At 38.2% G+C, this 27,847-nt stretch overlaps 1 pseudogene; it reads right to left on the reverse strand.

Annotated features, from left to right (window-relative positions):
- Window positions 1-517: 517 nt before the first annotated feature.
- LOC110596716 lies at window positions 518-14,200 on the reverse strand (annotated as a pseudogene).
- Between the last annotated feature and the right edge of the window lie 13,647 nt (window positions 14,201-27,847).

A 27,847-nucleotide genomic window follows, 5' to 3' on the forward strand; every position in this document is an offset into this window, starting at 1 on the left:
CTTCCTCTCTGGATTTTCCATAAAGGACCCGGGTGAAATATATGGCTGCTAAGTTTTGGCCCACCATTATCCCCTCAGCGACACTCATTCATCTTATCAGTTTGCATTCCTGATAAGTAAAAAACATGACTCACTGAGAATTATTCAGCGATCAATATGAAATTGATTTGAAATCCAGAGCCACTACTTTTTTTCCAGCAAGTCTTTCTTCCCCAGAGCAAAATCCTACATTAAACTGCCTATGCCCCAAGAGTGTATGAAATCCAAGAAGAGAGAGAATGAGAGACAGAGAGAACAGCAGAGATGGAGAGTGCTCACCAACATCCCATCGCCAATCTTCTGCATCAAGCTCCTCTATACTGTATGTATACTCCCTCTAGCATGGAGACAGGGTCCGGTGAGAAAATGGCTTGGATATTCCCTCACTTTCTCCCAGATAATGTAATCGTGAACAGAGGGAAGTCATCCACTTGTAGGATTTCTAGACACTCAGGTAAACAGGCAATTGGTTCCAATCTTAAAACCTCATTGCCTTACTCTTCCTCTGAGCCACCTGAATTTTTCCAATTAATTCATATTCCTTGAGATTAGCTTCTATTTCTTGAATCTACAATAGAAAAAAACAGGGCCAAGAAAGAGCAAGACACAATGCAAGAAGAATCAAAGTAGATGCTCCACCCCGAAAAACAGATGATCCAAAATAGAAAGGTACTAGGTTTCTTCTTTAACCTTTTTTTGTGATGAGAATACTTTTAAAGTCTGTACCCTTTGACTAACATCCCCCCATCTCCCTCACACTCCAGAACCTGGTAACCACCATTCTACTCTGTCTCTCTAAATGCAACTTTGAAAGTTTATTTTTACATGGAACATTTCTTCAAAGTTTCTGCTTTAGGGCTGCAGCCCAGGCCACCCATGAAGCTGGAAGTGCATTACAAAACTGACCAAAGCATGAGGTGAATACCCAAAATAAAGGTGGTAAAGGTGAGCTGCATCTCAAGGTGGAACAAGGAAATGATTCTTAAAGCTCTTCATCCCGTCATTGCTTACCAAAACAAAAATGAAATTCATTTACTATACCTATTTTGAATAGAGCAGTTCCTGTTTCCAAAAACATTTTTTAAAGTTGCAAATTTGTCACTGAATGGACTAAACACATAAAATAACAACCAAAAGATAAATATTGAAACCCAATATCCTATATTAGGTTAAATTTCTCTAAAAATGCAGCATATTATGACCAACATAACAACAAGGATAAAATAACCCTAGTTCCATTATGCTATCACTGAAGAATGGAACCATTACCATTCATTTGAAGTTAGACACCTGAAAGGAACCTGGGTAGAAGAAACACATCAAAGACCCAGTGAAGCATGACTTCAAAAGGTATCACACAGATGTGAGCTTCTGGGAAATAGCCTGCTCTGATGGCAGAGCTCAAACATAGGGTTGGCTCTGCACTTTCAAACTAGGAAAGTCTATGAACATTATCGCCACAAATTGCTTTGATAATAAATTTCCATAGATTTACCTGGCAAAAGCTTACTTTTTATTAACAGAGTAAGCAGGAATCAACACAGTGTGTAGCTAAGATAGTGGATCCCAGAATCAAGCTTCCAGGGTTCTCCAGCTTAACTTTATTAGCTATGTGACATTGGGCAAGTTATTTAATTACACTGGATCTTGACTTTTTCCAGAGTTAATATAAGTATTAAATGTGATTATATGTTTTAAACATTAAAACAGGGCCTGACAGATACTATGTCCTATTCTTGCTTAAGAATAACCAAGAGATTTCCTTTATGATCCATGTTTCATGAAATCTGGGTGTCACAGTAAATGGCTAACCCTATTTACAAAAAATATACATGTATACATTGTGTGTGTTTGTAAATGAAAATATCATTGTATCTTGAAAGTACTGAACAGTACTGTGAGGTATTTTTATTATTGAAGAGAAATAGATTTTTTTTCTCTTGGCTATTTTTTATCCTCTAATTATCTCAGAGGAAACCTGAGGTTAAGAGTTCAATTCCAGTTTTTAAATTGTCCTGCAGCACAATTACAGATACTAAACATATTCACGGATATATTGAATGGGATTGGGTAAAAAGCATGTTAAAAAAAATTATCTTCAGATATTTTTACTATGATTATTAATATCCAAGAACTGATTAATCCCAAAGACTGTGTATAGTTGTAAATAAAACTGAATAATGGAGACTTTATCCTTAAAATAGATATTTTATTAAATAATATCTAGGAAATAGTATATCATAAATATTTTTCAGTGCTCTATTATTTTATGCACCAAATATGTGTTTATGTTAAAGAGTCCACTAGGTTAAGATTATTTAAGACTTGTTTCTACTTATCTCCTAGTACCAGGGGATGTCTGAAGTCACAGGTTAAACTACAGCTTTGGATCATTCATTTTACTCAAAGATTAAAAGGAATTCTTGCTTTACACTAAGGTGTATTATGAAAAACAATGTAAAATTATAATTAGTATTAAAAATAAAACAGGAGATGTAAATGAGTCAGTTATTTGGCCAAGGTCCCCAGGGCATGTGTTCATGCTCCAGTCCCAGCGGTACTGTGGGGGAACTCCTGACTGTATCCTCAGCATCTGTTTTCCCACTTCCTAACAAGCTCTAGTTTCCACTGAGGAGACGTGTGATCTCAGGGAACCTAACTCCATTTTGGGCCCAGGGATGAAGTCTGCAATTTAGCTGTCATCTGATCTGAGTGAGTTTCAGCACTCTCACCAGAATTTCTGGGCAAATGCTCTTGGTCCTGGCTATGGATGATCCTTCAGGAAGATGGGAGGCAATGAGGACATCCTGCCTCGGGTGGAATAGATGCAGCAGGGCAGAGTCAGAAGACCTCAGAAGACTCAGCTGGATCCCGTGGCATCCTGAACCTCTTATCAAAACTTGCCTGGCATGGTACTCCACACTTTTTTATTTTTATGAGTCAATACATTTCTTTTATTGTTTAGAAAGCCTGAGATGCAATGCATTTTCTGTAACATGGAACTGATATTTTCAAGAAAAGAAATTATCAAAAAAATACACTGACTTAAGGCAAGGGAGCAAAGGTTTTATTATCTACCAGTCTTTTCTATTACTCAAGTCAGAGTCGCTTTCCCCACACACTATTCCTCCTCCTCACCCCCATTATTACTTTATGCTTCACATCAAGAATTCCCATCAATCTCCAAGATGCTATCTATGGCAAAGTCAGTCCTGAATCCCCCACCAAAATCTGAACAAAGCTGCATTTGTTTCTCTAGTGACATTTCTTACCGTCTATACTCTACAGCCTTCAGAATCACAGGCCACTTCTTCAGTGTAAAGAATTAATTAATGCTATTATCAAAGGGGAAAATTAACACAGATACACTCCAGTTGTTCTTTTCTTCATGAAAAGCTGTATTTAAGAATGCATTTTTCAAAAAACAATAGATAATGGAGAGGACGTGGAGAAAAGGGAAGGCTTCTACACTGTTGGTGGGAATGCAAACTAATTCAAACTCTATAGAAAACAGTGTGGTGGTTTCTAAAAGAACTAGAAATCTCCCTTCTGAGAATATACCTGGAAGAGCTCAAATTATTCTGAAAAAAAGATGCCTGCACACACGTGTATCACAACCCTATTTACAATAACAAAAACATGGGACCAACTGTACTGTCCACAGATACAGGACTAGATTTTTTTAAAAATGTGGTATATATACATGATGGAATACTACGCAGCCATAAAGAAGAATAAAATTATGAACTTTGCAGCAATCTGAATGGATCTGGAGTCTATCCTACTCTGATCTATCATAGAAACCACTGTGTACCACATGTTCTCACCCATAAGTGGACTCTGAACACCTATCATAACACTACAAAAAAGGGATTGGCAGTAGCGGGACACTGCCAGGGAACAGGGTGGGTATATAACATCAAAAAGGGTGACTGATCCTAATCCAGACAAAGTGGGGACCAATGGAAGGCACAAAATTTCACCTGCACCTAAACCATTTATGTACCCAATCCTGACTTGTAAAATAAAAATTCTGACAGGCACAAGAGGGAGAAGTAACAGGGAAAAAATTTAAATAAATTAATTAATTAAATAAAATTTTAAAAGGAAAAAAGAATGCATTTTTAATTTTCCCTGAACTTCCAAAAGCTATACCCAGACACGAACCTTCACCTGCCCTCCCTTACCTCCCTCCTCATTTCAGAGGAAAATTTGTGCTCTCTGCCAGTCAAGACCTGTATCTCCATCTTTACTACCCTAGTTGGTCTTTTTTATCTAGCCTTCATTTATTCTTCTGAATCCTCCTTTCTAGCCTAAAGCATTCTTAAGTCCCTTCATTAACAAATTTAAAAATAATAATAATCCCATATCATACCATCTATCCCAACATCAACCTAATTTTTCTGCTTGGACAAATTATTATAATAAACATCACCTGTTTCTTTTTTACTTTTTGTAATGCGGCTACCAAATACTGAAATTACATACATGGCCTGCATTGTTTCTACTGCACCGAGAGGTGGCCAGTTTCAGCTCTTGACTGTGTCTTCTTTTCTCTGGGCCACCTGCACCCCCTTAGACATGCATCCCCTTCTTTGGTGTCTTTGCTCTCAGAACTTCTTATTTGTGTAATGCTGCTTCCTCCTCTCCATCCCCCGCTAAGATTTCATTTAGGTGTCACCTTATCCACAAAGCCTTTTCCTACCTGCCTTCATTTCCCTTCCATGGTAGAATTGTCTACTGCCTCCTCTGTGAGTCATTCTACAATTTACTAATTTCTATTGTAGCATCCATAAAACTTGACTGCAAATTTAACTTTTTTTAAGAAAGCAAATTTGTTAAAATTGCAAGCATGGAAAAGGCAGTGTCTTTCTAATAACAAGTTTTGTACATTTAAGGCAGAAAATAGATCAGACACAGTGACTTGTACCTGTAATCCCAGCACTTTGGGAGGCCAAAGCAGGAAGATCTCTCGAGCCCAGTAGTTTGAGATCATCCTGGGCAACACAGCAAGATCCATCTCTACAAAAGGAAAAAAACACACACACACACACATACACACAAAAATTATCTGGGCATAGTGGTGCATGCCTATAGTCCCAGCTACTTGGGAAGCTGAGGCAGAAGGATCTCCTGAACCCAGGAGTACCAGGTTGAAGTGAGCTATGAGTCCAGCCAGGGCAACCAACATAGTGAAAGCCCATATCTACAAAAAACAAACAAGCAAAAAGACAAAACAATCAACTAGTCACAAAAGGTCTTGCTCAATAATAGTCTTATCCAGGAAGAAGTAACAGAGACCTAAAGTACCTGGACAGGTGCAGGGCTTTTGCCCACCTTTCCAAAGTCAGGAATCCCCTAAAAACATGACTCAATATCTATGTACTGCAGCCTGCTTTAGGGTTCTGTGCTGCCAAGGATATTCCTAAACAGTCTCACATTTACAGTTCATCTAAAATCCAACCACAATAAGCATTCTTATTTTTTCAGACACAAAAAAATAATCTAAAATGTTCTACTTTCTACAAACATCACCTCTCTTGCATGCCTAATGTGCCTTGCCTCAAATATCAATAGCTAAATATAAAAATGTTTTTCTACCATAAGAACAAATGAGCATCAGTTTTACTCTGAAGTGGACAGTGAATCCATTTTCATTTTTAAAAGAAATTAAAATATTTTAATTAAAAATTATCAGAAACATGACATTTTTGGTCTTTAAGAAAAAGTAAATGTCAGCAGTTTAGGAGAGGGCGGAAGAGGGCAAGCCATGAGTCAGACTAGTTCAACTGTGAGACTTTAGGCAAGTTACTTTCTCTTCATGGTTTTTAAATCTAGTTTTTTGAGTATGAAATAAGTTATGATGGTAAAGAATTTTTAAAGTGTTAACACAGAGGAAAATATACTACTCAGGCTTTTGGGCCCAAAAAAAGTCATAAATCAAGTCAAAATACAAATTAAGTAAAATATTTTCAAATTATCAAAAATGACTGTTTTTCACTAATATATTATAAGCTCTTAAGACCAAAAGCTCCTTTAAAAATTAGACCAAAAAGCTCCTACAAAAAGACCAAAGACCAATAATTCACAAGAAGTAATCAATATGGGCAAGTATTTTACCCAAAAATCTAACATAAGTGGTTTTTAAGTAAATAAAAAGATGCTGAACCTCTCTCATAAGAGAATTTCAAAGTAAAAATCAACTAGATAGTATTTTTTTCTCTGCCAGCTTTGCAAGTGTTAAAGAGTTCGATATCATCACTAGTAGGAAAGCAGGTGCATGGGTATGGAAAGTGGAACAAGCTCTGTAGTGTAAACTCAACAATCTCTATGCTCTGAAAATGTCCCTGCAGATCTGTGCACACACGTATGCAAATAGCAAATGACTGGAAAAACCAAACATATTCCATTATGCCCATCACTGTAATTGTGTGCAGCACTTAAAAGAATGATGTGTCTGTAGTTCCGGCTACTTGGAAGGCTAAGGCAGAAGGATCACCTGAGCCCAGCGGGTCACCACTGGGGTGGCCGTAAGCATGCCATTGCACCAGTCTGGGCAATAGAGTGAGACCCTACCTCAAAAAAAAAAAAAAAAGAAAAAGAATGATGCAGTTTTACATATATGAAGATGGAATGACTGACAAGATGCATTAAGTGACAGCAAGATGCAGAACTATATATAGCTACTCCAATTTGTATCTAAAAACAAGAATTATACACATATAGACTCTCTCTGGATGGATAACAAGAATCTGGTCCCAGTAATTGTCTCTGAGAATGACATCTGAGCAGAGTAGGAGGAAAGAGTGTTTACTTTTGCAGCTTTTGAGTTCTGTACCATGTGCCCATAAAACCAATTTACTCAGTAAATTAAATCATGTTTTTTGAAAACCAAGTGTAATACCTTTTATTTCTCTGTTGCACAGAGCGCCTAACTAAGCAGTTTCTTTGCTGAGGACTACATGTGAGTAATTATTACAATACTGTCTTTCTACTTGTCCAGCAGTCATCTCCTTTAAGTAGCTCACTAAGGAGACTTCCCCTAAAGTAAGATTAGACTCTATACCAGGAAATATTGCTGAAACCACTTTATTTACAAGTATTTTCACTGCTATCAGATTAACTACCATAAATTGAAAACATGATGGCTTCTTAGTGGCTGGTAATCTCACTTTTGAATAAAAACGGTCATAGTCTTAGGAGATAAAATCTTTAAATAGTAGAGGTTTACAAACCTTACACTTAATAAATGCTTTCAGTATAAATTGGAATCCAAAATATGTTATGGCATCTTTCAAGCTACATTTGCTTATCACCAAAGAGACTGTCACTGAAAGTATAAAATGTTTTTGCCAACTGGTATCATTCAATGCAATCCTGAATATTTATTAACCTTATTACATGGTCAATTTGTAAAAGGCATTCCTATAAGAAAATTTCAGACAAACTGTTAGCATGACTTTGTAGCTGAAGACTTCTGTGCATACTGCTGCCAAAAAAAAGTCAACAAATCATAACTTACATTTTAAAAATTCCTGACAGCCAGGCACAGTGGCACATGCCTGTAGTCCCAGCTACTTAGGAGGCTGAGGTGGAAGGATCACTTGAGCCCAGGAGTTTGAGTATAGCCTATGCAAAACAGGAAACTTTCCATCTCTTTAAAAAATGCTTTAAGCAAATAAATATTAATTAATTAAAAATGCTGTAAGGATAACTCACGCTGTTCTGCAGAAAATTAAAGCACCTTATAGACAGATCTATATGACTATATACACAACCAAAGATGACTCAGACAAACAATAAAATCTGTATGCCTTCCTAAAAGGGCCCAGAAACTATATAAGTTAATGATTTTCAAATGTCCCATCAAAGTGAAAAGACTATTCCCCATCTTTAAAGGATATTTCCAGCCAGGCTCCGTGGTTCAACTTGTAATTCCAGCACTTTGGGAGGCCGAGGTGAGTGGATTGTCTGAGCCCGCAGGTTCGAGACTCCCCTGGGCAACTTGGCGAGACCTCACCTCTACAATAAATCAAAAATTAGCCGGGAGTGGTAGCATGCACCTGTAGTTCCAACTACTTGGAAGGCTGAGGCGGAAGGATTGCCAGAGCCCAGCAGGTCGAGGCTGCGGTGGCCGGGAGCGGCCACTGCACTCCAGTCTGGGTGACTGAGTGAGACTCCAACTCAAAAATAAATAAAAAATAAAGGCTATTCTCACATTTTAAAAAAAGCACAAACTGAACAATATTCAGATTCCTGTGAGATTTTAATGTCAACTTCATTCTTAATAGTAGTTGGGTTCAATCGGAGGGCAAAATTTAATATATCAGCTCTTATTATTAAATGTTTATTATTAGTAAATCTAAAGTAGGCTCTGCCATTTCCCTTTCAGAGTTAGATATAGAAGAGCTGCTACTGTTGAGTGTTGGTGATGCTGAACTTTCTGTGCTGGATAATCAGTGATCCAGAAAGTGTAAAACATTCCCATTCTGGTAAACCATTTTACTGGTTCTGGTTCATAAGGTTCTGAACTATAGAATTTCATCTTCTATGCCAAACCTTAATCGCCTAGTGAAACAGGAATTTAATGTCTTTGAACGAGTTTAACATCTATCAGTTTTTCACTGTCTATGTCAAAGACTCAGAAGGTCCACAGGAAAGGTGCTCAAGGGCCCTGGGATGCTCAACACAGAGAAGACAGCAGTTCCAATTTTAAAGGAACCAAGTAATTAGACAGTAAAATATCATGTACATTCACACATACACACCAAGAGTTTAAAAGAGAGGGGAAAAGCCTTGCTGGACTTTTCAAACCAAAGCGGGGGCAGGGAGAGGTTTTCAAGTATGCAAAGTTGGAGGAGGAGGAAAAAAGAGGAGAAATATAGGAAAGTAGGGAAGAAAAAAGGAACGAGTAGAAGAAAGAAAAGGGGTAGGAAAGAAAGAAGGAAGACAGACATATTGTGAAAGTCAACCTAATGGAACTGATCTGTCCCCCACACAAATCTGTACTTGCAAAGTTCATACAGGAGCCTGGGTGTTCAACTTGTCCTGATTCTCAATGGCTTCCTACAGGCAACTGCTTCAGATGGTCACCTGTAGATGCACACACAGACTGAGGGAACTGAGCCTCTTATAGCCCCATAGCAGTCTGGGGAAGTTGTTCATGTTGGCAATATGTAAATGATCAGGTATAACAGGAAATGACTGGCAATATCTAGACTATGATAAGCAGATTTCAAGCACAATAATACTTCTAATCAGTTTAGCACAATTTACAAAATTTTTTTTAATATTTTTTAAAATACAATTAATCAATGAAACCAAACATCATACTCTGTACAGGTAGTTCTGAAGTATGCCAATATACAGTGAAGCATTTACCTTTTCAAGTTTCAAGAATAATCAAAAATGTCTAATCTCAGGTATCAGGAGTATCCAGTATCTGTACTTATAATACCCAAGTGTCCATAGGGCGTTTCATTCATTTATAATTACCTAACTCTCTCACAGACTCACCAAATTATGCTGTGCCTATTATGTGCTAAAAATAATTCTGGGTCTATAACAATTCTGGCTCTGGTGTGAAAAGACAACAAACATCTCAGTTATTTCGCTACATTGTTAAAATTCTATGAGGAACATAGCCAGTAACAGAATGACAGCATTTAATTTCGGTGGGAGGGGTGTGTCAAGAGCTGGTGGGAATATTTAGAAAGATTAGGCTGTGATGTTTTGCTCAAATCTGAACCATGAGGAAACAATCAGTTGGTCAAGGAAGAATGAGGAAGAGAATATTTCAGAAGAGATAATAAATTCCCCAAAGATGGAAAAGAGCTTAAACAGTTCAGGAAAAAAAAAAAATGTGAGGCCAGGCACGGTGACTCAGTCCTGTAATCCCTGCACTTTGGGAGGCCGAGGTGAGAGGATTGCCTGAGCCCCAGGTTCCAGAACAGCCTGAGCAACATGGTGAGACCTTGTTTCTACAATAAAATCAAAAAACTAGCCAGGCATGGTATCATGTGCCTGTAGTTCCAGCTACTTGGAAGGCTGAGGCAGAAGGATTGCCTGAGTCCAGCAGGTCGAGGCTGCAGTGGTTATGGGCGTGCCACTGCACTCCAGCCTGGGCGACAGAGTGAGACTCCAACCCGCCCCCCCAAAAAAAAGTGTGGAGAAAAGTGATGGCCAGATAACAGGCTATTTTATGAGCCTTGTTAAAGATTTTTCTTCACCCTAAGAACAACAAAAGACTACTGAAGATCAAATGAAATATGATCATTAATAATATTTGCTGATCATCTACCATGTGTCAGGGACCAGTCTAGGAACTTTGTGTTAATAAAAAATTTGTTCTTCTCATAACTACCCTATGAGGTACACACTATTTATGCCTACATTTGAAAGATGAGAAAACTCAGAAATGCAGAGAAAAGATAAATGACTTGCTCAATTGTAGTGCAGAGTGGGGATCTGACCCAAGCAATGTGACTTTGACATTTTTGCTCCTAACTACTACACTATACTACCTTTACAGTTAACTTTTATTTTTAACAAATAGAAGGAGGATACTCTAAAATAATGGTTTAAAAGTGTAGTACAGGCCGGGCTAGGTGGCTTAACCTGTAATCCCAGCACTTTGGAAGGCCATGGCAAGAAGATTGCCTGAGTCTGCGGGTCCGAGACCAGCCTGGGCAACTTGGCGACCTCGTCTTTACAATAAATCAAAAATTAGTCAGGCATGTTAGCGTGTGCCTGTAGTTCTGGTTACCTGGAAGGCTGAAACAGAAGGATCGCCAGAGCCCAGCAGGTCAACGCTGGGGTGGCCATGAGTGTGCCACTACACTCCAGCCTGGGTGACAGAGTGAGACTCCAACTCAAAAAAAAAAAAGTATATTACAATATATAGCATATGTTTATTTACTATATCAGTATATGATATTTATCATAGTATTTATAATACATAAACATAATCATTTATATCATTATCAAGTATTATGATATACCGTACATAACTGTAGGGCTATACTTTAATACAGTTGGCAGTGCCGACTTGTTATACCAGCAGCACCACAAACACATGTTAAGCTACAACATTATGATGGCTGTGACATCATTAGGCGATAGGAATTTTTCAGCTACATTCTTATGAGACCAGTCATGTATGTGGTTGTCACTGACCGAAATATCATTACGGAGCACGTGACTGTGTTTCCCTCCAATGGTAAACCCAAAAACAGTAATTTATACTTTTTTTATTTACTATATTAAAATCCACATCTACTATTTCAGACACTATGACAATATCTAGAGGTAAATTTTCCCAAAGACCACCCCAGTAATAACAATGTCTGAAAGAGTTTAAAAGGGGGGAAGGAAGGGAGAATCTAAAAGTATACACTATATAGAATTAAATCCCATCTATAATGCTAATTAATGAAAACTAGTGACCAGGTCAGGTGCAGTGGCTCACGTCTGTAGTCCCAGCACTTTGGGAGGTGGAGGCAAGAGGACTGCTGAGCCCAGGGATTTGAGACCAGCCAGGGCAACTCGGTGAGACCTTACCTCTACAATAAATCAAAAATGTTGCCAGGCATGTAGTGCACACCTGTGATTCCAGCTACTTGGGAGGTTGAGACAAAAGGACTGCTTGAGCCCAGCAGGTTGGGGCTGCGGTGGCTGTGATCATGCCACTGAACTCCAGCCTGGGTGACAGAGTAAAACTCTGACTCAAAAAAAACCACACACACAAAAAAACAAAACTAGTGGCCAAAAAATCTTAAATATTAAAATTTAAAAACTAAGAATAGTTGTATTGACAAAATATGGTTTAAATATACTGAAGTACATAAACACATATATAGGTAGAGGTCTATATTCTATAATCAAACACCATGTTAACACATTAACTTTCCTGAAGGTTTTAAGTGAAAAATATTCTAATAGCAAGAATATTTCTAATACTATATTTTTCTAAGTCTGTCACAATTGCAAAGCTGTGGAATTAACCTAAATGCCCATCAACCAATCAGTGAGTAATGAAAATGTGGTGTATATACCATAGAATACTACTCAATCATAAAAAAGAATGAAATCATATCCTTTGCAACAACATGGATGGAGCTGGAGAAGATCATCCTAATTATACTGACTCAGAAACATAAAACCAAACACTGCATGCTGTCACTCATATGGAAAGCTAAACAGTCACAAGGACAAAAATAATAGATACTGGGAACAATAACAAAGGAGGAGGAGTGAGAGGGATTGGGGCTCAGAAGCTACCTAGGGGACACAATGTTCACCACCTGGGGAATGGGCCACCTGAGACCCAATCCCCACTACACAATATGTCCATGTAACAAATACGCATGTGTACCCCCTGAATCTATGATTAATTAATTAATTAATTAAAACAAATACATGCAAGAGTTATTTATTCAACATAAACATTCTTTCTTATCATGGTCTAAATAAATTACTTATCAGAACTGGCAAGAATAACTTCATATTATGTACTTATTAAGTTTCACTTCCAATTTTCTAAAAATTCAGGACAATTATGGTCTTTTTTTCCCTCAAACTCTTCCTTCAAAAGATGGATGCACTAAATTTTATCTGCATAAAGAACTGCCTACTGCTCAGAGCTGCTTCCAAACTAAGCACTGCTTTTCCTTCCCAAATTTAGAAACGTGTTAAGATATTCCTGTGCCGTTTTTCAAGCCAATCACTGTGCAATATAATAAACTGCATCTATCACATTACAGTAATTCCTCTGAGAAACCAGCTGTAATCCACAAGATCTGGATTCTGTACCCACTTTTTCCCTCAGCACCTTGGACTTTCTCACCAGAGCACCCCTCTCTTCAGGAAATTGTCTCCTTGGTTCTACCTTCTTACACACTACAAGTTCTGTGAGGATCAGCACTCCTTGCATTTACCAGTGTGGGTTCAGCACCCAGCACAGTGTCTACCAAGCCCCTGCTAAGCACCCAATAAATAAAAGTTGAAAGAATTTCATAAGAGCAACATCATAAGGAAATTATGACCTACTAGAATAAGCTGAGAGAGGAAGCTTAAGAAAAAAGCACATCTCCTTTTGAAAATTAAAATCTTCAGGAATTCTACTTTCTAATTCATCAATTGTAAGCACACACTTCTTTAACTGACACAAGTGTAAATCTGAAGTACAGTCAGGGTGTGGTAGGCATGATCAACTACATAACAAACTAAACCACTCTACTTTTGCTAAATCCTAAATCATACACTTTCAACACCTTTTTCATTCTACCACACCTATTCTACTTGACAAGAATGCATTTTTTTTGTCTTTGACAGTTACATACACAAACAAACATCAGCATAAAAATTTGAGAACTAAATATAGCCAGTCAGAATAGAATGGTTTTCTTTTTTTTTCCATAAAAATAATCCCACAGCATTTACTGTCATCTTGTAATAACATAAGGATAATCAAAACAATATGAACAAATGTTTTAGAACTATACTCCAAACAAAGGACACCTAAATAAAAAACAAATGATATTGCCTTCTCAACAATTTCTCACTTCAATGATCATTTCTAGTTGGAGTCACTTTGTTGTTTTTTTTTTTGAGTTGGAGTCTCACTCTGTCTCCCAGACTGGAGGGCCGTGGTCGCTCCCGGCCACCGCAGCCTCGACCTGCTGGGCTCCAGCGATCCTTCCTTCTCAGCCTTCCAAGTAGCCGGAATCACAGGCATGCGCTACCACGCCCGGCTAATTTTTTGATTTATTGTAGAGATGAGGTCTCGCTGCCCAGGCAGGTCTCAAACCCACGGGCTCAGGCAATCCACTCACCTCAGCCTCCCAAAGGCGCGGGATTACAGGCTGAGCCACCGAGCCCGGCTTGGAGTCACTTTGTAGCAAGGCAATATTTTCTCCTTTTAGTATGATCCGACCCAGTTGTTTTCTTGACTTTGTTTTAGAGGGACTCTTTTCTGCATCATCTAATACAAGGTTCATATACTTATCAAAGCCAGTGATACAGCCCTCTATCTGCATAATCACTTGCTCATAAAGCCACACCTGAATTCGGGATCTGTTTTGCAAGTATCTGAAGATGACGTTGATGGGCTGCACCATCACCTTCCACACTTTTTGGCCCTGGCCACAGTAAGCCATGGTGGAATCTCACAAAGAGCACACTTACGTTCATGCTCCCTCAGAAAGAAAACTTTCAGAATCGGCTTTCTGTTAAATGCATGCGTATTTTAAAATCATTAGATCTTTATTTTTTAAACTATGTTCCTGGAAATCCTAGTGCAATGGTTCCAGAACCACCTGGAAGCCTTGTTAAACACAGACCGCTCAGCCCCACCTTGAGTCTAATTCAGCAGGTTTGCAGGTTTGGGGTGCAGCTCAGATGATGATGAAACTGATAGTCCTGGGACCACATGGTAAAGACTAATGCCCTATTGTGCTATTAATTGATGTTCTGTAAGGGGAAAAAAATCCATTCTCAAATACTGTTGGAAAAGGCTACATGTTCTGTATCCTCTCTTAAATTTTCATTAAACACATTAGCATATTAAAAGTTCTGAAAGTTTCGCAGTAAATTAACATGTTTTACATTATCAAACAAAATTATTTGATCCTGTAATCCTCTAATCAAAGAGCAATAATTAACATTTTAACATGCTGTGTAGAATACATCGTGGAAAAATCTACACAGGACTCTTTAAAAACTGTTTTCCTTAAAATATATTTCAGTAGGAAAAATTCTATGCTTGGAAATAACCCAACTTCTTACCATGTTATGATTTCTGTCCAAATAAAATATTAGCAACTCAATTTCAGATCAGGAACTGTTCATTTAATCAGGTATATCATTTCTTGCAATGCTAATTTTTGTAGCTCTGGGTGTGAAGTAAATATCAAGATTACACAATGCTTCTTTCATTAATCCAATTAACTAGAAATCAGGCAAAATTCAATACCGTTTTGAATTTGAATTCCTGAAAACTACAGATTCACCTTTATTTGTTCACATTTACTGATAAATAAAATGCTTAAGGCAATGGAATGAAACAACTTCAGTATATTCAGGTCAAAATATTTTCTCACACATGATCCTATCTGCTGTTTACAAACACCTTGTGAGATGCTGATATGGCAGGCATTTCTCTTTCTGTGTCAGCATGAGTTGACTAACTAAGGGAAGGAGCAAGAAAATGAGTCACCAACTTGTGGAATAAGGTAACAACATGCCTTCTAACATTTCAGTTATCTCTCCATTATACCACACTGCCTTGAGGGTCCCTTTTATACTCATCCTGGTTATTTTATCCAGCAACTTTTCTCTTCCTCCTCCCTTTAGTGACATACACACACAGATGCACCTGAAAGTAAATGCATATCTAAAATCTTTCACATCACAGTACAGAGGCTTACTTTCAAACACTGCTATATTAGAAACTCGGCACAGCTGGCCGCCACACAAATAGTGAGAATGAATTACTTAGGGGAAAAAAAGAAAGAAAGAAATTAATTCTGAAAGAAGGCATCAGCGAACATTTAACAGAAGTTAAAAAAGCAAGCTTTCTTAGGAAAGAGAGTGCCTAACCTCAGTGCCTGACACATTATAGATATACCATATATATTTGTTGAATTTGTGAGGAATTACTAAAAAGCAGTCATTTGCAAACAGCATGAAAACATAAATAATAGGTCTGAAATACAGAGCTTAGTCCTAGATATATGTTATGTGTGTGTGTGTATATATATATAATTTTTTTTTTTTTTTTGAGTTGGTGTCTCACTCTGTCATGCAGGCTGGAGTGCAGTGGCATGCTCATGGCCACCGCAGCCTCAACCTTCTGATGATCCTTCCAATTCAGCCTTCCAGGTAGCTGTAATTACACGCGTGCACCACCACACACGGCTAATTTTTTTGATTTATTGTAAGGATGAGGTCTTGCCAAGTTGCCCAGGCTGGTTCAAGCAATCCTCTCACCTTGGCCTCCAAAAGTGCTGGGATTACAGGCTTGAACCACCGTGCCCGGCTATATATACTTTATTTTTAAAGGAGCATTTAAATTTCCAAAGGGCAATACAAACTTTATATATGACATAATCACACTGTGTAATGTGAAAGACCAAAGAACTATCCCTTAAAACTCTTACCCTGCAAAATGAGGTGCTTTTGCTGCTCATGCTCAGGTCTCAACTAACCCACCCAGAGACACACAGAGAGGAATTAGAAATGAGAAAAAGAGAACACCTGTTACATAAAATGCCATTTCAGAAACAGTATTTTTTTAATGAGTCAAATTAGATATTTCATATTAGGAAAATACTTCCTTAAAAACCTATAGATTTTTTTAGAATTCAGTATTTTGGCTTATTTTATAATTATATCATTTGAAAGCAGTATTATACAGTAAGTTTTAAACATATAAATTATTTCAATTAAAGAACTTACATCTGTTTAGCCAAACTGCTATATTTTAATTCCTACATTTTATTGGCAAAATTGTTTCTCTTGGAAATGTAAGATTTTTTCACTGAAATCTATATGACTAATATAAAACTATTGATTTCAGTTTCAACAATTTAATATTATGAGTATACATTTACCTTTTCTTTTGGGTAAGGAGAATAAAATTTTCTTTAAATTACTAATAACAGAGACTTCTTCAGGGTAGCAATTATGCATCTGTTTCCATTTTTTATTATTGTATAGAACATTCCAGATGTCCCTCCTTCACTGATATTTCCCAAAGAACATATTTACCAGGTTCTCTTTAACTTAGAAATGGTAACTATAGTTGAATGGAAAAGAAAAAAATCTTTTAATAGGCATCTCAATGATCCCACACTTTTTATAAGAAAATCTAAAATATGCAATAACAAATTCCTCTGTGGAAATGGTTTAAACAAATGAGAGCAAGGACACAGCAGAAAAGCACAGTGCAAAAGAGAACAAAGTGAGCAGGAAGTGAATCTGGAAGCAGTCTGGTTCCACGTGAGCTTTTACGCATGTGGAAAGAAGACGGCAGGGTCGCAGGTGTGCAAATGACTAAACTTGACAGAGGAATAACATCTGCAACACCCCTTCAACCTTTATTGAACCTTAACATTCTTCACAACTTACCAACTGTACCACCAATAGGTTGCAGCCAAAAAACTCGTGTGAAAGCTCTAGTTAGTCCATATTTAAAAAATGAATTGTTTCATTCATGCTTCATGATGTTATTGGGAAGCCTTTGAAAATGTAAGTTCTACATTCAATGCCATTCTGTCATTTTATCTATCTCTTGACTGACCAATATCAAATAAAAATAAAGAAATAAAAATACAAATGTATATCCTTTCCTGAAACTATTTCAGAATTCTTTTTTTCCACATATATAAACTTTCAAATGGTGTACCATTTGAAATGGTGACAAGAGAAAAAAAGTAATATCCATAATGTAAAACCTAAAATATTTTTTAAATGTTATCATATACCTGACTCTAATATCTTAGAAAACCAGGAAAAAATACCAAGTGCTGTGGTATTTTTAATTCTTTACAAATGTAGTGTATGTGTGTATGTATGCCCAAATCTCATACATATATATGAGATTTGTTTTTATTTTCTTATAAAACTATTCTCACGTGCAATGAAATCCACTTTATTTCCATATTTTACAATGTATTCTGATATTAGCACACAGGCAGCACAGATTTGCCTATTACAGGAGACAATCTGACTTACTCCCCAACATTTATTTCACCTCACATGGTAAATCTAAGCCAGTCAGTCATCCATTGATTTTACCAATAACGGTTTAGGAAAACCAAACTGGTCCAATTATTATCAGTAAGAAAGCAAGTCTGCTGTGAGACTTCTGGGAAAGGTTTCTTCTATTTTTTATAAAAAGATGGTTCTGTTCTGATACCTGAGGGTTGTATCTGGTGCTAACAGTCAGAGGATGGGTCAACATAGAATGTCAGAGACTAGAGATGACCCACCCCCACACCCTCCAAAAAATTTCTGCAATGATATTATTGAGCCTCTTAGTCTGTATCAATCACCTCTGGCACCCAAACTACATGGACAGCCACTTAAGAGAGACTATAAACTTCCTGCTTGTTCAAGTCAATTTGAGTTGGTATTTTCTGTTTGAATTCAAAATCATTATACCTAATACACCAATGAAACAAAATATCCATTTAAATTAGTTAGTAAATTGACTCAAGGACACCATTTATACTATAAATTTCAATAACCAAAATTTTGTAACACAAACTAGACAATAATTTTAATACTATATAAAACTTTTATTACATTTTTATTTTATAAAATTAATTTTTGGATAAAATATAAAATAATGTATTTTATAAAAGTGTTTTTACTCAAAGGTAAATCACCAAATTTCCTCACGTGACTTCCCCATGTAGCAGAATTTTTTTTTTTTTTTTTTTTTGAGTCAGAATCTCACTCTGTTATCTAGGCTGGAGTGCAGTGGCACGCTCACGGCCACTGCAGCCTTGACCTGCTAGGCTCAGGCGATCCTTCCTGCTCAGCCTTCCAAGTAGCTGGAACCACAGGCACACGCCCCGATGCCTAGCTAATTTTTTGATTTATTGTAGAGATGAGATCTCACCAAGTTGCCAGGCTGGTTTCGAATCCATGGGGTCAGGCAAGCTCACCTCCAGAATTTTTTTGCGAATCAAATATTTTCAACATTTTAAATAAGGTTCCTATTTTCCTTATTTCACAAGTAAATATTTTCATTCTCTCAAACAACATTAAGTCTCTCAATGCTCTAAAATGAGTACTGATTTTATAATTTATTTATTCTAGTGAGATTTTTAGAAAATAACTAGGATGTTTAAAAACAAATCAGGAGCAACCCCTTGGGTCCCCTCCCACTCTGGGAGCTTTTCTGTCCTCTCAATAAATCCTGCTTTAAAAAAAAAAAAGATCACCCGGGCTCGGTGGCTCAGCCTGTAATCTCGCGCCTTTGGGAGGCTGAGGTGAGTGGATTGCCTGAGCCCAGAAGTTCCAGACCCGCCTGGGCAGCGAGACCTCATCTCTATAATAAATCAAAAAATCAGCCGGGCGTGGTAGTGCATGCCTATAATTCCGGCTACTTGGAAGGCTGAGGTAGAAGGATCGCCGGAGCCCAGCAGGTCGAGGCTGCGGTGGCCAGGAGCAGCCACTGCACTCCAGTCTGGGCAACAGAGTGAGACTCCAACTCAAAAAAAAAAAAAAAAAAAATCAATTCAGTGGCCAGGCACAGTGGCTCACATATGCAATATTCCAGTACTTTGGGGGGCCAAGGTGAGAGGATTGCTTGAGCCCAGGAGTTCAAGACTAGCCTGGGCAACATAGCAAGACCTCTCCTGTAAAAAAAATTAGTTGGGTGTGGTGGTACACACATGTAGTCCCAGCTACCTGGGAGGCTGAGGCAGAAGGATCACCTGAGCCCAGGTGGTTGAGGCTGCAGTGAGCCATGTTCATACCACTGCGCTCCAGCCTAGGCAACAGAGCAAGACTCTGACTCAAAAAATAAAATAAATTAAATTAAATTAAAACACAGTTCAAAAGTCTCACAGATGCACTGCCTTAGTATCTGCATTTGGGGCTAAACCATGAAGTGATTAAAGTTTGTAAGCTTCACAGGTAATTAAGATACTTGTGTTCACATGCTCGCAGTCCAGTAAAGAAATCAGACACTGAGCAATCACCACAGAACAACTGCCACCACAGTATTGTGTGACAGTACAAAGAAGGGAGTATCTAATTAACTGGAGAATTCGTGGGGAAAGAAAAGGCTCTGGTGTAGAAGAATTCTTAGCTTCCTCCTGAAGACATACATGGGAAAGTGTTGGCAATGAACAGACGAACTAGAATTATGTGGTAAGTTAATAAATCTCAATTCACAAAAATGGTTGAAACTTTAAACACTTGAATGAGTAGTTCAATTAAACATTTAATTTCATGTCACTATAATTTTGAAAGAAATTTAAACACCAAGTGAGGATACAAAGATAAACGATTCTTCAGTGTGCTAGCTGCCGAGATAAGCACATCTAACCTTTTCACCATCCCGTATCTCAGCACTGAAATAACTGTTCAGGACTCTGCCATAGAGAGAGGCTGGGCTATGCATGCAATAAAGGACTCAGCACGTCATCCTAGTTCTCTTTTACATTTTCTTCACAAACTGTCATCACTATTTCCTTCTTTTCTACTAGTTTCTCAGAATCACTTTCCAGCACTGGCTCCCCAGCATGAGGGCAGAGCTCCCCAAAACACAGATTCCAAAACCAGCCTTGCCCCCAACTTTGTCACACACACCCACCCATGGGATTTGGCAACTAGGAGAGAAGCATGCAGGTGAAGGAGCCAAAGCCAATTTTCCACTACATCAGTTCTCCCACCAACCCCTCAAGAGCAAAGGACCCTTTGCCCACTCCAATCCAGCTTTAACCAACATTTTGGAAAGCGATTTTGTCTCAGAATCCTTTAAGACCTTCTGCTGCTGTTTGGTGAGGATAATTTGGGATGTGAGAGGAGAAAGGGCACCTTAATCTCAATAACAAATGATTTCAAGACATTTCAACTAAGTAATTAGAAGAGTTTCTGGTTAACAGGAAAGTTTATAGTGTGGCATAAACAGTAGCTGCCTGTGGAAATGTTTGCAAAACACTGACATCAAAAGTAAATTTGAAAACATTTCTTTTTTGACATCAATACCTTTTCATCAGAAGTTAAAAATATAATTCCATCCAAAGCACACATTCTAGGAATATCATTTCTCATTCAAAGGTAATCACTTCTCAAAGCTTAACTGGCAGGAGAGTCACCAAAGTATTGTGAGAAAACACTGAGAATTACACTAAAAAAGCCTTCATATTGATCATCCTGGCTCAGCAGATGTAAGCTAACTCGCTATTCTAAATAGGAGCAAACAGGTTACCCAGATGCCTAGGCTGGAGAGCATTCCTGAAATGCACCCAAACTAGTCATGTAGGTCCTAAGGCTATGGCAGTGATGTTTGAATAAGCCCAAGAGACTCACCTGAAGCCACACTCACCATCACAGACCACCCGTGTCACGGACAGGGGCACCCAGGGATTGTAAGACACTGCCCTCCCCACAGCCCAGAGATGAAAGGGCACCTCTAGTCTCATCTGAAGACAAGGGGGAAGAGAAGTGGCCACCCATCTCCTAATCTCTTTTTCCCCCTTATTTTTTATTTTTGTATTAATTTCAATACCTTTGAGGGATACAAAGAGTTTTTAGTCTTGGCTTTAAGAGTACGCACTACCCCCAACCTGTGTACACTGTACCCAATACACCTACTTTTGTGTCCCCCCACCCCTTCTCCCCCTTCCCCTTCTGAGTCTCTAGGGTCCATTATACCATTCTCTGTGTCTTTACATATCCTTAGTTTAGCTCCCGGTTGCAGAGAAAAGGGAACACTCATACACTGTTGGTGGGAGTGCAAATTAGTACACCTCATGGAAATCAGTATGGAGATTTCTCAAAGAACTAAAAGTAGATCTACCATTTGATCTAGCAAGCCCACTACCAGAGATTGTTATGTGAAAAAGGCACCTGCACCCGCATGTTCACTGCAGCACAATTCACAATGGCAAAGATGTGGAATCAACCTAAATACCCACCAACTGATCAGTGGATAATGAACATGAGGCATATATATGCTATGGAATACTATTCGGCCATCAAAAAGAATGAAGTAATGTCTTTTGTAGGAACTTGGATGGTCTTGGAGACCAACACCCAAAGCGAACTAACTCAGGAACAGAAATTCTATTCTCCCTTGCATACTTTCTTTTCTTCTTTCTCTTCTACCCTCTCCATCTTCTTCCTCATTCTTTTGTCTCTGTTTTCCAATTTTTCCCTTTCCTTTCAATTTATTAATTTACCCATCTAGCCAACTAGAGTTAAATGCATCCAATGCATTGAGAAGCTCTGTACTGTAAACATAAAAGCGGTCTCTGCTTTCTAGGGGCTCATGGCCCAAGTAAAATATCAGATAGTATAAGTGCTATGGTTTGAACGTCTGTCCCCACTAAAACTCATGTTGATGCAGTTGCCATTGCAAAGGTATTAGGAAATGGGACCTTTAGGAGGTGACTGCACCATGAGGGTGGGATTGATGTCATTATAAAACGGTGAGATCAGCCTCTTCTTGTCTCTTTGCCATTTCACCTTCCACCACGTGATGATGCAGCAAGACTCTTGCCAGACACCAGTACCTTGACCTTGGACTTTCCAGCCTCCTGAACTGTGAGAAATGTCTATTATGAGTTAACCAGTCTCAGTTATTGTTATAGCAACACAAAACAGACTAAGACAAAGAGCAATCACCACACAATAAAATAAATGCTACTACAGAGCAATGTACCAGTAAACAGAAAGGAGAGTCTCATTAACTGGGGGAGGGAGAGAGAGGAGTGGGAAGATTCACCTACCTACGACCTGAAGAGATGCACAAGACATGAGTTTACCACAAGTAACCCAAATGTTTTAAAATGAGCTACTGACACGCAGTACCATCCAGTACCATCCAGGCTTTAACAGGAAAGCACTGAATTCAGCACTTATATCTTGTGCATTTCCATATCCACATTGTCCAGTAAAATGCCTAGCAAATAGTAAGTGTTCAAGAAATGTTTTATTGAATTGAATGCAATAGTTTATGTGTACTGACGTTTTACTGAACTCATTAATTTAGATTGTTTAAGATCCTTAGAGGCAGGAACCAATTCCAACATTATCTTAAGCCAAACTTTAAATCTTTTGTATGAATTCTTTTGGGGATTATAGTTTAGTTTTAAGTAAAAGAAAAAAATTAAAACATTTATATTATGTTATGTTTTGCTATATTTATCTCATTCGTATATATATATATATATGTATATATATATATATATATATATCCTAGCTAAATTATAGTTAAATTTATTTTCTGAAAAGCTTTTCTTAAAAATATTATTAAACCTTTTTTGTTAGATTAAACTTCAAAAAAAACTAAATAAAACTTACCTCTTAAGTGCTTACTAATGCTTACTAGTTACAGAATACATGTTTTCAATTAGTAGGTTGCAACACCTTTTGGCTTTATTTTCACCACAATTTTCTGTGGCAATAAACTCAATTTCAAAAGAAAGTAGCTATAGATTATGGAACCAAGTATAGCAGTGTAACACATAAATAAGTCTCAGCCAGCTTTAAAGCATATTAAAGAGAGCTGTGAAATATATGTGTAAACATGAAATTCTGAAGTGTTAATCCAGTGACACTTAAGTACTGGTTCCAGTTTATAAACAGATTCTTTTAGAGCTTCTAGGCAAAATCTGAGGAGTAGCAATGGTGTGCCCTGTTACAGCTGGTAAGAATTAAAGCACACTGAGAGCCCTAATGATCTCTCTTAGAATTCATAATTCTAATTATTGTGAATATCATATTTTTAAAAACTCTAATCTTAGCAACATGCACTATGTGGTTGAAGCCCATGCTAAAAGTAGAATGAATCAGGTTCTCACTTGCCACCAGTTTACATTTACATGTCTCTTAATTCATGAAGTTTTTGTGTATAAATGAGATCAGGGATCTGTGTGGTTTTGTGAACACCTGTAAGAACTGAAAATATGTCCACATTTCTGACTTCATTATTTTCATTTTACAGAGTCAAGAATTCTAGGAAAAACTGTTCTTTGAAAATAAATTAGTATCTTTCTTAAAAGTTCTGCTTTATTTCCTGTCCTCAGGGAAAGGGCTTCTGTTCTTACAAATCGTTACTGTATCTTTATGAGCTGGGCGACAGAGTGAGACTCCAACCCAAAAAAAAAAAAAACCCATGTTTTAAACATAAGATATTGTGTAGTTTAAAACACTTTTTCATGGAACACTGTATAGTCCTGGGAATACACAATGAAGAAAGCACACTCCCTGCCCTCCAAGAGTATACAGTCCCACTGAGAAGAAGTCAAGCAATCCGGTGACATTAGTTGATAAATTGCTCAGGAATTCTGAGCTATATAAGACTCTCCAAGAACACAATTTTTTTTTTTTTTGCAGATGATTTTTATGCCAATGGCTTTTAAATTCATTTAATACTAAATGATTTTTTTAGTGAAGATAACCATGAATTTTGTAATAGGAACCCCCCTAAATTAAAATCTGCCCCATGCAGTCCAAAGGTCTACTACCCTAGGAAAACTCTTCTTTCCCTTCCTTCCACAGGTATATAAGGAGGGCCTCAATGGGCCTCACTGCCTGAGGTACAGGAATGATACACTGAATATGCACTCCCAGGCTTCCAGAATCTTAGTTTTGTAGTTAAGATGAATAATAAATCCAGGCAAATTTAATTCATTCAGCTACTCACTAATTACGAGGCAAGCTGGATGGAGCTAAGGAGAATAAACAGGGGAGAAATCTCCGGATGACAGGCTGTTTTAGGAGCTGTTCATTTTGGCAGGAAAGTGCTCCTCTAACTACAATGAATAAAATGTTTCCAAGCCAACATTTCAAAAAACAAATTCATTAGATGGATTTTGTTCCACTATAAAGTTCCTACCAACGGTGTCCAAACGTACAGTACCGAGTGAGCTCCTGTGAAAAGGTTTGTTTCTTACCACTAATCAGATACTTACACATTCTCACAAAATCCCTGTCAGCATGTACTTGAAAATCTCAAGTGCGTCCAGATTAGAGCAAAAGGTCACCACCAATGCTATATTTGTGAAGGACTGAATAAGGGTATCAAATCTAGGTCCTCAGGGAGAAGGGAGAAGAACTTGTTTACATACACACAGAGTAAGCAGCTGTTTAAGTGGTGTAGCTGAAGGGGTGATGAAAGGACCCTGGGCTAAAAATACTCCCACTGGCTGTGCCACAGTGCCTGGAATTCACGCACAGCTCCTTACTGGGCGCTCACATAGGAACTCCTCGCCCAGATGCAGCTGGTATGAGAATGGGGAGTTCCTTAAAGTAAGATCAACCAGTAAGATTTTAGCTCAAAGTCTAGCTTATTAGCTACTTGTACAGGGCTCTGATTGAGAGAATGGGTCACCACAAAGAGAAGCTGTGATGGTGAATGAGAATAAAACCCCAAAACTTGACATTTCCCACTTCAGGAAAAAAATGGGGGAAGGATTGAGAAAGCTCTAATTATAACATTGTATACTCTGACCCAAAACGAAATCTGTAAGGGAAACAGGCTTGAGAAAATCTGGAAAACGGATGTGGGATTTTTTTTCCTACAAGTCAGTCTAGACTAATAAAACATTTCTTCTGGTAAAGATACTATATATTTGCAGTTATAAGTAATTATATGAGACAAAAAAGTAGCTTCGTGATAGAATATTTGCTGAACCACAAGATCTTAATCAAAATTCAGGAGCATTTAAAAATAAAATCCTTGTAATTTCTATTAGATTATATGCTCAAAGTGAGATTTCTATCTTCTGCTCACCAGTTTAATCTCAGCACCTAGAACAGTCTTTGGCACACAGCAAGTGCTCCATTATGGAGGCAATATAGCAGGGAAGCTAAAAACTGAGACTACCCCACCAAGGGCCAGCGCTGCCTCATGCTACCTTTGTAACCCGGCAAGACATTTTGCCTTTCTGTGCCTCAGCTTACTCAGGTATAAAATAGGGAAGACAACAGTAACAACCCCATATAGTTGTCATGAAAATTAAATGAGTTCAATACACAATGTACTTAGAAAAGCCCCTGTCACAAAGTTAGCAGGACATAAATATTATATCTTGTGATTATTTGTTGAATAAACGAGAAGTCCTAGAAGACTAAACTAAAAGTATAACTAAAAGCACAAGACAAAGATACTATAATGAACTGGCCACAGGGATATATATAAAGGAGTTCTAATAAAGCAATAGAAAGGAGAGAGAATACAAGGAGCAGCATCGCTTTTTTTATAGAAATAAGACAAAAACAAAAAACAAAATTGCAGAAAAAATAGCCCAGGGTACTGGTCCTCAGACTTAGGTTAACAATAGGATCATATGCAGAGCTTTTTAAAAAACGAAAGCCTGGACTCAAGAGTTTCTGATCTAATGTTTAAAGTTCCCAAGTGGGAAGCACTAGTTAAGAATTACACACCTAAAGTGATGGTTTCTAGTTCTTTCCACCTCAACATATGTGAGGCATATAAAACATTCTATTAGAATAAGAAACTCCTGTGAAAGAAGCTGGACGATGAGAAAGGTAGTGCCTTCAAAAAAGGTTCTCTCTTTCTCTGCAGCTTCTGATGCCTTCTCTTAGGCATATCCGTCTCCCCTCACCACACGCCAACCACAGAGCACAAAGCAGATGCTATCATTCATCTTTACAGCTATCCTGGAAGTAGGGGAAATGTTAACTATATTTAGCAACCAATTTGACACAGGCAATGATCAATCAATGACACCATCTGAATGCAACAGAAGCATATGGCTAATTATCAGTCCTGCTACAAGGGAGATATTAGATACCCACTTTGCAGACCAGAAAGAGAAACTGAGGTGCTGGGGCTAATGTGCCAAACGTCACACACCTAGAAAACCACAGAGACAGAATTTGGACTAGTCAAAGAATGAAGAGTGGAAATTTCTGAAACTGAAAGAAAAATGACCCAAGGTATTCTTTAAAAGCTCAGGGCCAGGCGCGGTGGCTCACACTTCTGATCCCAGCACTTTGGGAGGCCAAGGTGAGAGGATTGCCTGAGCTCACGAGTTCAAGACCAGTCTGGGCAACTTGACGAGACCTCATCGTTACAATAAATCAAAAAAGTAGCTGGGTGTGGTGGCACATGCCTGTAGTTCTGGCTACTTGGAAGGCTGAAGAGGAGTGATCGCCTGAGCCCTGTGGATCAAGACTGCAGTGGCCATGAGCGTGCCACTGCACTCCAGCCTGGACAACAGAGTAAGACTCCAACTCAAAAATAAAAATAAAAAATAAAAGCTCAGGGGCTGAAAACAACTTTTCTAGGAATTTTGTGGCACATTCTTCTCATAATGAGAAGAATGAAAAATAAGATGAGAAATAAACTCATCTTCTATACTGGTCCAAGAATTCTCCAAAGACTTTACAGGTACGAAATGACTGTCTTAATCTGTTTATGTTGCTGTAACAAAATGCCTGGGGCTGGGTAATTTATAAAGAATACAAATTTATTTCTCACAGTTCTAAGATTAAGGCGCTAGCAGGGTCGGCTGGTAAGAGCAGCTCTCTGCTTCAAGATGGAGCCTTGTCCTCCCCTGGCAGAAGAGTGGGAACCCACTCTCTCAAGCTATTTTATAAGAGCCCTAATTCCACCTGAGACTTCATGACTTAATCACCTCTTAGTACTATCACAATGCAGTTAAGTTTCAGAATATGAATTCTAGGGGACACAGTCAGACCACAGCACTATCTTCCAGAGACACATGGGGAAGAAAATTACTTGCACCTTTCTTTTCCAAATAAAGACTTTCAGAGTAAGAACTAGGGTATGGTGCAATGGCTCAAGCCTGTAATCCCAGCATTCTGGGAGGCCGAGGTGGGAGGATTGCTTGAGCCCAGGAGTTCAAGACCAGCCTAAGCTACAAAGTAAGACTTCATCTCTTAAAAAAAAAAAGCTGGGCACGGTGGCTCAAGCCTGTAATCCCAGCACTTTGGGAAGCCGAGGCAAGAGGACTGCCTGAGCCCACGTTCAAGACCAGCCTGGGCAAAATGGCAAGACCTCGTCTCTACAATAAATCAAAAAATTAGCTGGGCATGGTAGCGTGTGCCTGTAGTTCTAGCTACTTGGAAGGCTGGA

The sequence above is a fragment of the Carlito syrichta genome, unplaced genomic scaffold (assembly GCF_000164805.1).
Source record: "Carlito syrichta isolate Samal-C Ts95f unplaced genomic scaffold, Tarsius_syrichta-2.0.1 Scaffold312838, whole genome shotgun sequence".
In the NCBI taxonomy this organism is placed as follows: Eukaryota; Metazoa; Chordata; class Mammalia; order Primates; family Tarsiidae; genus Carlito; species Carlito syrichta.